Here is a 13,041-nt window from a genome sequence, read left to right as displayed (position 1 = left end):
GAGACTCTGTCCTTGTGAGTTTGACTCAACTGGACACAGTCCAGGGCCAGAACTCAGTGGCCCCACCTGAATGGGACCAGGCCTTGGGCACATGATGTTCTTTTTGTCTGTGAGAGCTAAAGAAACTTGGAACTGAGGAAGGAGGTGCTTGGTGGTGCAGGAGCAATGGAAGACAAGATGTGGGCTGTATGTAGGACACCTGCTCCTGACTTCCAGCTAAGCCAGGCTGGAGGAGGGAGTCTTACAGATGACTTTGTTAAAATCATCAGGAGAACAGCATGCCTCCCATTTACTTTGTAGGTCTTGTGCAGGTTTCATGTGCCAGAGCTAAAATAATACATGATTTTTTTCAACTGGCTTTTTTCACAGCTGTAGGAAACAGCCCAGCCATTCAGCCAGAGCAGCAGCGAGCGCTGATCAGCATTGGCTGGGTGGGCTGTGCCAGCTGCTGTCAAGAGGCTTTTTCCAAGGAGCCTGGTGGAAACAAAGGAGTCAGAGTGGTAAAACCACCCCATGCTGGACCTCACTGGCAGAGCAGCCAAGCAGGGAAACTAAACAAGAGCAAAACTGATGACAGCATGTGTAGGGCAACGTGCTAGAAAAGTGGAAGAATCAATCCTGACTGATCTTTCTAGTAAATTCAACAGGTGCCTCCAGGCCATAGGAGTCACACCAGTATGGGATTCACCTGGCCTTTCAGGTGAAGCCAGGTGAATCTGGGATTCTGAGAGGTTCAGAGTATTTTCCCCAGTGGGCTATGGCAGAGTGTGTGCTCTCTGGGCATGGCAGCTTGTTTAAGATTTCCTTTGGTGCCTTGCTAAATCCAGAGCTTCTGCTGTATTCAAGAAAGGACTAAAAAAAAAAAGGAAAATAGGTTGTAAAATTGCAGAATTTGGGATACACCAGGAGCAGCCATAGTGAAGAGGAACTTTTCTATTCCCTAAAAGGTTTCTTCTGCACATTCAGTCTGTAGCTGAAGTGGGTTTTTGCTGTCTTTCCTTATTGTAGTCTCCTAATTGGTTTTCTACATTCACTCCTCAATTGCTGTAAGCATTAAAGTGTGGTGTGTCCCATTAGATACCCTTTTCTATCTACTTAAGCAAAATTCGAGTTAAGATTTTCTTTTTTCCTACAGCTTCAGCCTTTCTGAAGTGCCAAGTAAGTTGTGTGTTAGGAATGCTGGTCTTGCAGGCAGTGGGTTCCCCACCTCCCTCTCTTTTTGGGAAAGTCATGGAGAAGCAGCAGCTCAGCACAGGAACACATCCACTGCATCCCTCTCTGATTTGGTCTTTTGAACACAATTTTGTGTTGTGGTTTTGTTGTTATAAAGGGAGGATGAATGATTCATTGCTATCTCACAGCAGAGGGGTCAGTGGGTTGCTCACAGCCATATCTTATTATCATTTGGAATTTAGTGTGCCCAGGGTTTTCTAACCATCTGTAACACACACCGCTCATTTCCACAGCGTGCTCGTAACCTCTGCTAATTATTTATAAAGGGTTAATTAAGAGGATTCTGCTCTAAACAGTGACCCAGTGTTCTTTGTTTCTGCTCCTTCAGCTAAAGTAACAACACTCTTACTGAAAACAACAGTAATTTATCCTTGAGTACAAGGTTTTGAGGTGCTCTATCAAAGCTACACAAAAAAACCAATGTGACGTCTACCTCCTTCCTCTGATTACTGATTTTGTAATTTTATAAAAGAAAGCAATCAAGTTTGTCTCATTATAATGGTGTTCATTGTTCAATTCTATTATCCTTTTAGGCTTTTCTCTTAATGTTTGTTCCACTATTTCAGTAAGGCTTGAAATTAGTCTAATTCCCCAGATCACACTTCTTCCAGTTTTAAAATGTAGATGAAACAGATTAAGATTATTGAGTTCTGAAAATCAAAGAGACAATGAGGTAGCACCATTAATGTGCTGTTTGCCTGTTAAAATAGTCTTTTTGCTGGTCCTGTCAGCCCCTGTGCTGAAAGCAGAAGCAGAGGGCACCCAGTATAATTAAAAGGCAACAGGTCTGCTGCAAGTTAAATGCTTTTTAATACAGCTTGTAGCTCACTGATAGAACTTGTTGCCCGAAGATGCTGTCAGAGCAAGAAATTCAGCAAGACAGAAGAATGAGGGGGAGCTTGTTGTGAATCTGAGCAGTAGCTCTGAGGCTGTGGAGGCTGTGATAATCCTCCCTTGGCAGTGCTGCCATTGTGGTGCTGCGTTTGTCTGAGTGATGGAAGCTTTCAGGATCAATGTGAATATCTGCAGATTGAGCTGAGGAGAAGATAAATGACCAAGGCTGTTCTTTCTTGCTTTGGGGAGATTTAAGGCAATTAGTGAAGCCTGGAATTTTCTTTTTCTCTTGCAGACATATTCTTTAAGACATGTAGTTGTAGTATCCAGCTGAGGAGAGTTGGGTCTTTCTCCAGACCATTTTCAGCTGTGAAAGTTGGTGGGACTCCAGGCCACTTTCACTAGAGCAGTCTCTGTGCTTTTCCAGAAACGTGCATTAAACTTTCCCATCAATGCTTTACAAACTCACCACAGGCTGAGACCACTTGGCAGTGACCCTCTGGAGAGCCACCCAAGCATCTCCTGCTCTACTGAGCCCTAAACTGCTTTGTGTCCGTGAAGTATGAAGGGTGGGGAGGAGGAATCTCTTTTATTACACCTGCCTTAGTGACTGAGCCAGACAGCTACCCTGCCTTTTCAACTCCATCAACTGGTGGATAAAAAATACATATTTTGAATTACAGTGGAAAAGTGAACAAGAGACATGAGAATAAGCCCATTACTCTAATGAGAATTTTGCCATAAGAGAGGTGTGTGTGTATCTTCAGTGCTTCTTCTCTCCTTCCACTTTGTTATTACTTTCCAAGCCTTTTTTTAAAATGAAAGAATTTCTTCAGCAGGCAGTAGTTTTTCATGCATTTTACCCATTCTGTCTATTAAAAGAACTTGACCCCTTCATTTCCACCTTTCAGGATAACAGTAGTAAGTTGTGGCAATTTAGTAGTCAGTGTGTGGAAATTAGTGTCTATGAAATGCATATTTTATTTGATTGCCTGCATTTAAGCCTGATTGTGATGTTTGGGTGATTTGAACATAAAGTGGTATGAGAAGTATAATAATCTGTTATCAGAGGCAGACAGAGAGAAGGGGAAACAACTCTTTATATTTTGCTAGAACACAAAGAATTTTAGACATCATCTTTTCAAACCCTGGCCTTTTGGAAATGATGTAGAGCTGAGAGCCCTGGTGCTGTTTAGCACTGAAGCTGGAGATCTCTGAAAGGAGTGAGGTTTTAATGCCTCTCATTTTTTACATTTTGGTAAATCCACCCCAGAATTCAGTAAAGTTGCACCTTTCACTGCATGCTGCTGGATTCCACCAATCTTCACTGCTCCTAACAATCTGACATTCCTGTTGGATGTAGTGGGGATACAAACAGGCCTTTTGCCAACCTCCAAAACACGTGGGTGGCCTAGCCCAGCATCTGGGCAGCAGGTATCCAGATGTGTCCCAGAGACATTGCCTGTGGCCTTTGCCACGTCTCTTGATCTATTTCCCTCCCAAAAGCAGGCAGCATGATCTGGTCACAGTCAGGTGGGGAGCAAACACAGCTTCTGCCTTGGACTGTCTCAGAGTCAGTGTCCACCCTTCCCTGTGTGGTTTTCCAGTGTAGTACTCCTCACCTGGGAGGCAATTTCTGCACCTCTGAAATGATGCCTTGGCCACTAGCCCAGCAGTCTGTGGCCACAAAATGTAGAAGTCAAATGAAATAACTTATTTATCCTCTAGGTCACAACACTGTTGGACTGACACTCATCAGGGGGAGATGGGGACACCCTGTTACCCCTCAGCTGCAATCCCATGGTGGGACAGCCATGCCCAGTGGGATTGCTCCATGCTTCACTGCTTGTGGCATGGATGGAGCCTCCAGCTGTCACAGGCATTTCATTGGAGCTGTGTTTGATCAGGAAGGTGAAAATGCAGGGATTGTTTTTAAATCCCTAACTCACATCTATGAAAGCAGGGGGTGGGTTTGTCATTTCTCCTCCATAGTACTGAGGCCATTGCATGTGGAGCCCCATCTGGGTGTTGTGTCCCCCAGTGTGCAGGCACTATGGGAGAAGAAAGGAATGAAGCAGGAGCTGTAACTCCCCATCTTCCCTCTGCCTCTGCGTGGCAGCTGGTGATTAAATTGTCAGTTTAATGCATCCATCCATTTAACTCAAAAAATGTGCAGAGAGAGGGAAGGTGAGGGCAGATGCCTTCCCTGCAATGGAGCAGCTGCCTTACAGAATTCCAGCTTTACTGTTTCCCAGTTAAAGCCCAGTAAAGTCTCCGGTGGATGGTAGTCACAGGCTTTCTGTTGTCTGATGAGGCTGGAAGGTGGGGTTTGGGTGGGGAACTCTCTCCTAGGCACACACACATGAGTGTGAGTGTGTGTGTGGATTTGGATGTGCATGGACACTGCTGGGCACATCAGGGCTCTTCCCTGGGGAACTCTGGGGCTGCCATAGCACAAACCCACTGCAGTGTTGGTACAGCGAATGTGGATTCCTTGTCTCCAGGCAGCCATGCCTGGAGGTTTCCTTGTCCTCTAAGAAAAAATCATTGTTGCAGTTTTAGGGCTGTGCTCTCAATCTCTTAAGTAAATTACCAAGGAAAATGGTTGCTGCTCTTTTATTCCTCCTTGTGCTGTGCTAGTTCTGTTTAGGGCGGTTGTGCTGGATTTTCTTCCTTTTATCCTCTTGTTTTTCAGCATGTCTGCCTTCTTCCTTTCTCTTTGTATTGAGATTTGTCCTTTTATAGAAATTAAAATGCCACATCCCCGCTGATCTGAGACTGAAGCAAAACTGAGACTACAGAATAGCTTGTTTCTAATTGTGATTTGAAAAATATCCCTCAATAATGCTTTCAGCTATTTTGCGTGGGAATATTTTGATTACATTTCTTGTGGAAAGCCCACATTCTAGCATGGCAGGATAAGAGGACAAATGAGAGAAGTATTTCCACTGTGAGGTGTCTGTGCTGAAGAGCAGGGGTGGAAGCTGTGTTGCATGTGCACACACATGGCTGCATGGTGTGTGAGGCACGTGGTGATTAAAAATACTGTCAGGTTTGCTTACCCGCAGGGCTTTTTTCCTTAGGGATGTGTAAACTTTAGCTCTGCAGAGCTCCAGCCTTTGCGAATTCCCTGAGCACCAGGTACATCCACTGCCTTTGCACTGTTTGCAGTGAGAGTGACTGGAAGATGGGCCCAAGACTTTCAAAGTCAAGCTGTGGTTCTGCAAAAGACAAGTGAGAAAAGCCTGACTTGTATTATTAAGCTGAACTCCCAGCCTGGAACAAAAGCTCAGCTGGAAAACTGGTAGGAGTCTATAAGTAAAAACAACCCACCAGCTGGAAAATGCTACTGCAGCGCGAGTGTCCAGCATGGGCAGGCAGGAGGGGAGAGCTGCCAGCAGGAATATTCTGGGAGTATTCATGGAGTCAAACACGCTCTGTAATGTCAAAATCCAGACGGGTGTGGAAAGGCTGAGCAGCCAGCAGGCAGCTCAGAGCTCCTCCATCTGCAGTTGGGCTATAAAGAAGCGCGGGCCGGTGTCCGTGGGCAGCTTGGCTGGGGAGTGACGGGTGTCTGCGCTCGGCTGAGCTCGGCAGTTAAGGGCCATGGTGCAGCTGGCTCTGGGAGCAAGGAGCTGGCCACTGACAGACAGCTAATGCTAAAGCAGCTCTGCCATTTGGGCAGGGTTCAGATGGATAGCAACCCATGAACAGAGCTAAATTTGGGGACAGAAAAGAGCATCTGGATGCGTAACACAGTGAGGTGCTCTGTGAAGGACAGGCAGAAATGGAGACTGGTGAGGAGAAGTCTGCTTCAGTCTGGGTGCAAGACATGGCATCCCAGCTTGGTGATTGATGCAGGGAGTGACAGGGAGCTGCCACTCTGCCCCAAGTCACCTGTGTCCCTTTCTGCTCTGTACAATGGGAGACCCAAAAGCTTGTAGGCTTTGACGGCTCCCTTGGCTGCTTGTTACTCTTTATCCTGAACAATTAAGTCCAGTGTCCCACCCTGGACATCAGGGAGCTAATTTGTGTGTGAATGCAGAATAACTGGCAGAGCTGAGACCAGAACCTCAATGCCTGGAGTGAAGACCTGGAGTCTCCAGGGCAGCTGCACCTGAAAGACAGGCTTGTGTCCCATGCTGAAAACCAGCCCCTGTGGAGCCTGCAGCTCAACATGGCATTTACCAGCACTGTCTCCCTGCTTCCAAACTCAGCACTTGTGCATGCCTGGCCTCCTCTGCCCCTCTGTCCAGGCTCTGCTTCCTCCAGGAGGCTGGAGGCTGAGCACTCCCATACCCTCTTTGTAAAAATTGTACTTGCATGTATGGATTGCATTCTCCAATGGAAGGACGTGTCCTTAGTAATTAATAACTGCCTCTTTTCCTACTTCTAACTGCTCCAGTGCTTGTTCCTCTGGGGTGCCCAGCATCAGCCCTTAGTTCCTCCCTCCACTGACTGCTTCCTGTGCTGGGTTACAGAGCAGAGGGATGGAGTTGTCTGGACAGAGTGAATTCCAGGGGCAGGAGCAATAGTGGCACTGCTACCTCTGCAGGTGCAGGACTCAAGACCCCCTCCTGTCCCTGGGGCCAGGCCTGGCTCTCCTCCAGCCTCCCCAGCATTTGTGGCTGGCAGGCAGCACAGGCAAGTCAGTTAAACATTATCTCAGCTGGGCAGTGGAGAGTGAGTGAATCCACGATTTTTGTCTCTTTCTTTTGCCTAAAAGATCGAATTTGCATTAAATAAATTTGTGTTCCACGCAGTAAAAACAAATGTAACTGCTTGAGTGCGTGTGAGGGGCACTGCCTGCTAACTAGGGCACTGAGAGCAGCGCTCACTCCTGTCACAGGCAGCCCATTACTCTCCAGATTTGTTCTTTTTAGAGCAAACCTTTGCAGGAGCAGGGGAGGAGGCTGCTGCAGGGAGAGGGACAGGGGCAGCAGCAGCTGCTGCAGCCCTGGGCTGGCTGTGGGGAGGCAGAGCCAGGGCCAGGAGACCTCCCTTGCTGCATCAGGGAGGGCTGGAAGTCAGCAAGCCTCAAACGTAGTGATTTGTAGAGCAAATGGCTGAAATCTGCTGGAGCTGCAGGAGTTTGGGAACTGCTGAGCATCATCAGCTTCTCCTTGAAATGAGGCCTGTGGGGCTTTTCCATCTGACCTGAAGGCATTTGGGAGGAGCTGCAGGAGGATGCTGGAAGAAAAAGGGGTGTCAGCCATGAGGAGGAAAGGGGCTGGGATGCAGAGCTGGGTTCAGCCTCATCTCAAGGCTCTCCCCAGATCCTCTGCTCTGCCCTACTTTGTCACTCCCAGCAGTTTGTCTGTTTGCAGCTTTCTCTCTCGAATCATCCTGCCGCCTTCAAGCATGAAAACTCCTCCTGAGGAGTGCAAAGCCGCTGTGCCCTTGTCAGTCAGGTCTGCCTGGAGTGTTCACATGGGAAGGGATGGCTCTTAGCTCTCCCCAGCCCTGTGTGTATGTGCTCAGTGTTTCCCTGCAGGCAGGCATCCCCCAGCATTGCCCCACTCAAACGTGGGTTTTCCTTGTGCTGAGTCTGTCTCCTGCCCACACAGCACCTGACACGCTGGAGCTGAGTCAGAGCATTGCAAATCCCACCAAAGCTGGGCTCTGGCAAGCTTTGGAAGCCTTTTGCTGGGCATGGCTGGACTGGGAGCTGTGTCTGTGGGGCCACACTGGTGCCCTGTGCTGCCTGTCTGAGTGCGCAGGGGTTGGTCATTGGGTCAGGAGCTTTCCAGGAGCTTGGAAGAGATTTCTGCCCCTTGTGTGGTGCCTGCCTCAAGCAGAGCCCCGGACAGTGCTGGTTGTGACTGGGCTGACTGGGCTTTTCATATGCTGAGCACAGCTACAGCTGGTCAGTCATGCCAGGTGCTTTATCACCCCTGTCTGGCCTCAGCCAGGAGCCAGGAATGAGCTGCAGACACTCTTATTTACCTTCATTCACCTTGCAGAGAAGTTCCTTGTCTGTGTGTCCCAAGGCTGTGGGTCTGCAAACAGTTAAACCCACAGTACTCACCAGTAAACACCAGGTACTGGGCAGCTGCTGTGAGCTCTTCTCACCCTGCCTGCCCTTCCCTGATCTGACCTGACTCACCAGCCACACAGAGATGCCCCTTCATTTGTTTTGCTTGGATGATTTTCTTCCAGCCAAGCACACTGGATTGTTTGTTGGAGAAGCTGGCTCCTGGAGGAGGCCAGCAGAAACAGGGAAAGAGAGTGGAACCATCCCTCCTCTGCTTTAAGCAGCCCTGTGTTCATGGCCAGCTGAGGAGTGACAAAGAGAATTTCACTGCTTATTAAAACAAAGAGTCAGTCAGTGATGAACCAAGAGGATGGCATCTGCTCCAACAAACATATTTTTGCATCTCCAATAAAGTCAAAGTGTGCTGCCTGTAATGTAGGACCAAAGGGTCTCATCCACTCAATTGTCCTGGTCAGGGGTGCCCTGTAGTAGACCCCCAATAAATGCAACACAGGGTTCTGAGCAGTTAGTGACTGCATCTCAGCCAGGCCTGATGTCCAGAGACCTCCCCATTTTGGTGACAGTGGCTGTGATCAGGAATGAGCTCTTCAGCTGCATCAATCTTATTGCAGAGCAGTGTCTGGTTATGGAGCGTGGAAAGCGATGTGACGTGTGCTGCAGGGCTTGTTTTATTTTCTGCTTCCTTGCTGTTGCTTTCACGCCTATTTTGCACAACCTCTGGCTGCTGAAAAGATGCCAGTTACCCCTGGACCTCCCTGGGGCCAGGGCGCTGCAGCTCTGAGAGTGGAAGTTGCATCCCCCTGAGAGCTCCCTGTATCCCAAAGGTGGAATGAGGGGTTGTAGATGTTCCCAATTTATGTTCTGCACTCCATGTGCTGGGGGCAGGGGCAGCTTGCAAAGGGAAAACCTTCCTGAGCTGTCTGGCATTGAGTGCTGTGGGTGCCAGCCCCTCTTCCCCAGTCACTGCACAAGGATTTATCCTCTCTGTGATGTGCTGTGCCAGGGGTAACCCCTGTGTTCCAGGTCAGTGAGTGCTTTGTTGGATTGATTGATTGCATGACAGAGGCTGGGAGCTCCTTTCAACCTCAGGATGCAGCAGAAGCCCCTCTGTTGCTGACCACTGAGAGAGGGGAAGCTTTTCACATGCCAACAGTGCCAGTTTCACAGCCCTTGTCTGTATTTTCAGAATCAGCACACCATTCAGAGCTGGTGGAGGTAAAAATCCCAGAATCACAACATATTCTGAGTTGCAAGAGGTCCATAAGGATCATCAAGTTCAACTCTTAAGTGAACAACCCATATTGGGGCTGAACCTACAACATCAACATTATTAGCACTGTGCTCCAACCAACTGAGCTAATTGTGGCTGGAGGAATTACAGAGGAATGGGGGATAACCTCATTAAGCAGAGTGGGAATAACCCCATTAAATGGGGACTGCCTGGCCCCCAGACACAGCACTGTGCTGTCAAGCCATGGCTTGGGTTCTGCCTCTGCTGCTGCCTCTTGGGCAAACTCAGACTTATTTCTATATATATAAAGGGGACCCGTAGGATAAAGCTCTCCTCTGTCCTCTACTGTGAGGATAAATTCATAAGTGACTGTGAAAATTTCCATCCCTGCTGTGAAGGGCCATGGAAATACCTGGAAAGGACAATAAATTTCCAAGCTGTGAGCATTGCTTAACCTAAGCTGCTTTCCATGGTCTCTGCACTGCAATACTGTGGTTTCAGAATCACTCTACCATTTGTCCTTCAAAGAGCACAGCAAGGAAGAGAGTTTCTCCCCCAGTTCCAGCATTTATTCTGCTGGTACCAGTCTGTCCCTCTCATTTTAGATAGCATTTCTGTGCTCCATCTATCAGACCTCTGAGTGCCCTGGAATCCATCAGGAATTCCAGCCTTGTGCCTGCTAATTGCAGGGCTGTTTGGTGGCTGGGAGCTCTCCCAGGTGATGGATGGTGTGCGTGGAGGTTTTGCTCCATCTGAGTGGCACCCCAGAAGCAGCTCAGCGCTGTGTGCTCCCCAGTTTGAGGGTCAGCCCTGCAAGAGAAGCTGTGCTGTGTGAGCCTCACTGCTCCTGGGGGGCACTTGGGCTGTCACTGGGGAGCTCTGGCTGTTGGAGGGGTGCTGGCCTGGCTGGAGCACTGCACAGACTCGTCTGTGATGCTGATAGCCAAGGACAGACCCTGCCGGCGCTTGATGGGCTCGGCAAGGTATGAGGAGTCAGTGTTCCTTCTGAAATGAAGGCTGTGAGGAGCAGGAATGATCTGACACATCTAGCTTAACCCATCTACAAGAAGCTGACCGTGATGGCAGCAAAAGCAATATGCAGCTGGGTCCATCCCCAGCCTTGTAGAAGCCAAGGTCAGTGGCTGGACTCAAAATAGCTCTAAGGTCTGTGTGGCCTCCACAGCTGCCCTGGGTGGTGTCCTGATAGCCCAGCACGTCTGGCTGGTGGTGCCTGTCCCTTGGGGAAACTTCCTGCATCTATAAACAAATTTGGACCTGAAGGCAGAGCATGCCAAAGTGACAGGTTTACCTTTCTGAGGCACTTTCATTTTGCAGGTTTGATTTGACACGTCAGGCAGCTCCTCTTTTGGATTGTAACCCAAAAGAGTATTACAGGAGCTGCTGTACTCGGGGTGACATTTTTAATCTCTCATCTCTTGCAGCTAATGCCTTTTGCTGATCAGTTTGCCAGGCAGAGAGGCCTCGCTGGCGATGCCAGCTCCGAGTTCCTCCCGTCTGCCTCTCATTCTGCACGCGCTGCCACGCGGCTTAACAATTGTGTTTTTCATGAATAATTTGTTCTCTCCCCATCAGGCAGTCTGTGTCACTCTGCAGCCACCGGCTTTGCAGAGGGGAGCAGCTGAGTGAAGGGAACAGCCAGCCCTGGCCAGCCTGCCCTGTGCCTTCCTGCGCTCCAGACAGGGCCGGCAGTGATTTCTCCTTCAAAGCAGCGTCCTTTGCTGCCTGCAGGCACGCTGTGTGCATCTCCCTTTCGGTCCTGCTGTCTCCCGGAGCATCATTTCGGTGTTAACTGGAGAGGAGGATGTTGTGCCCTGCCCCAGGACAGTGCCTGGCACCTCTGTTTGCTCCTTGCTTGTGGGGATGCACTGGAGGGCAGTGAGGAGACTGAAACAGCCCTTGTCCCTGTTGTGCTCACCTGGGAGTTTGCTCTCTCATCATCCCCCAGCTCCCAGGGCTGACATAAATTCAGTTTTGAGAACAGCACCCACCCTGACACTCCTGAGGTGGGCATTTTGCAGTGGGTGCTCAGCTGGGGCTCTCCCCAGTGCAGCTTTCCTTGTGAATCCAGCTCCAAGTGAATCCCATTGCTGTGGCCTCAGCAGATGCTGCTTGCATGGCTTTCCTGGGATGAGCTGTGTCCTGAGGCAGCCAGAGGAGCTGGTTCAGCCCTCATACTTCAGCAGAGCAGATAATAGCTTTGATAAACTGTATCATTTGCCCTGAAAAATTCTTGTTAGCACCTGATATTGACAGAACCGCCCAGGATTTGGATGCTGGGTTTGCTCCTTGCAATCCTGAGAGCAGCGTCATAGCAGAAGCAGTTCAGATCCCCACATTTTCTCAGGAAAGCCCCCCTGCCAGAGTAATATAGGAGGCAGCAGGTCAGGCACGGGCTGGCAGGGCTCTGGGGGGATGCCTGGCGCCCTTTTGTACAGGCAATGAGCACAGTGGTATTTCCAAGGGATGTGGTGTTTGCCAAGCCCTTCCTCAGGACACTGGTGCAGGATTATTACTCCCACTGCATTTTCTGACTTTTCTGTTCATCACAGCTGGCTTTTACAGACATTCTTCTTTCCAGAAATACAGGAATTAGGCTATTAAAGCTGCTCCCTTTTAATATTCCTCTGGAGGGCCAGTGCCTGCAGGCAGGGTCCCTCCATGGGAGCCCTGGCCCAGCACTGCCTGCTCTGCTTCTGTACCTGACCCAAAATCCATTAAAGTCAAGGTGAAGATTTCCTGTGGGCCTTCTGAGCTTTCAGTCTGGCCCTAGATATAATCATGTGCTCACAGGTGGGGAAACAGAGGTCTAGAGTGCCTCAATCAGGATATGGATGTGGGAACTCAGTGCCCAGGCTCTGCACATCCCAGGAGCAGGACAGAGGGAAAAGCAACCCAACTATTAGATGGGAAGAGCCATGCTTTTGCAGTCAGGAGGGTTGAGCTTCCCTTCTGCCATATCAGAGCTTTTTAGTGGCTTTGACCCAGGACTTTGGGCAGAAAGCCTTGCCCCCATATTTTTGGTGACCCTTAGGTGCTGTGGTGGCACAGCTGGATCAGAAGCTGACAGACAGCCCAGCTCTGTTGGGTGCTGCTTGGACAACAGCCCATGGGCTGTCGGTTCTGTTGGCTTGTGATACTCGGTGTGTGTTTTCAAATACCAACTGGAGTTGTTTGCAAATGCCTAGTAAATCCCAAAATAGCCCCAATTTGCTGAATTTTGTGAATAGCATTCAGCCCACTCCAGTTACAATAGCAGCCTGCCTCCGTGCCTTGTGGAGGTACAATAGTGAGAGGGGTGAGGAGTGAGGCTGGGCGAGCAAATGTTATTATTGCAGCTTGCTGCACAAACAAAGGATGCTCTTTGTTTTCCTGGCTTCTGGAGCGTTTCATTTGTATCGGCTCCGATTCTTTTGCCGCATTCCTCGGTTTTCTTTTGTGCTTTCCACTCTTTGGGGATTCATTGGTGAAGCATGGTCCCTCTGGGTTGGTGCTCCAGAGCTGGAGGAGTGGTGCAGGGATGTGGATCTACTCCAGTGTCTCTCCTTTGTGTGTGGGTGGGCTGTGGAGGATGTCTGTCTGCGAGCATCCTCTCTGCTAACCTGCAGTGGCATGTCCTCAGCTCCCCGGGCTCCGTGGGAAGTCTGGCAGTTCAGGGGTTGCCTTCCCCTCTCGCCCCAAGCTCCTCTTGCTCCTCTGTTTACACGATGGAAAGTTTATCTGCTGTGGT

General features: G+C 49.5%; 1 protein-coding gene across 2 annotated transcripts in view; it reads left to right on the top strand.

Moving 5' to 3' along the window:
- The window catches only part of CACNA2D2 (calcium voltage-gated channel auxiliary subunit alpha2delta 2), a 210,789-nt gene that overhangs the window by 101,510 nt on the left and 96,238 nt on the right, over positions 1 to 13,041 (top strand). The window lies entirely within an intron of this gene.

The sequence above is a fragment of the Zonotrichia albicollis genome, chromosome 12 (assembly GCF_047830755.1).
Source record: "Zonotrichia albicollis isolate bZonAlb1 chromosome 12, bZonAlb1.hap1, whole genome shotgun sequence".
NCBI classification, from domain to species: domain Eukaryota; kingdom Metazoa; phylum Chordata; class Aves; order Passeriformes; family Passerellidae; genus Zonotrichia; species Zonotrichia albicollis.
The sequence above is the reverse complement of the archived record's forward strand: the minus strand, read 5'-3'. Positions and strand labels throughout refer to the sequence as shown.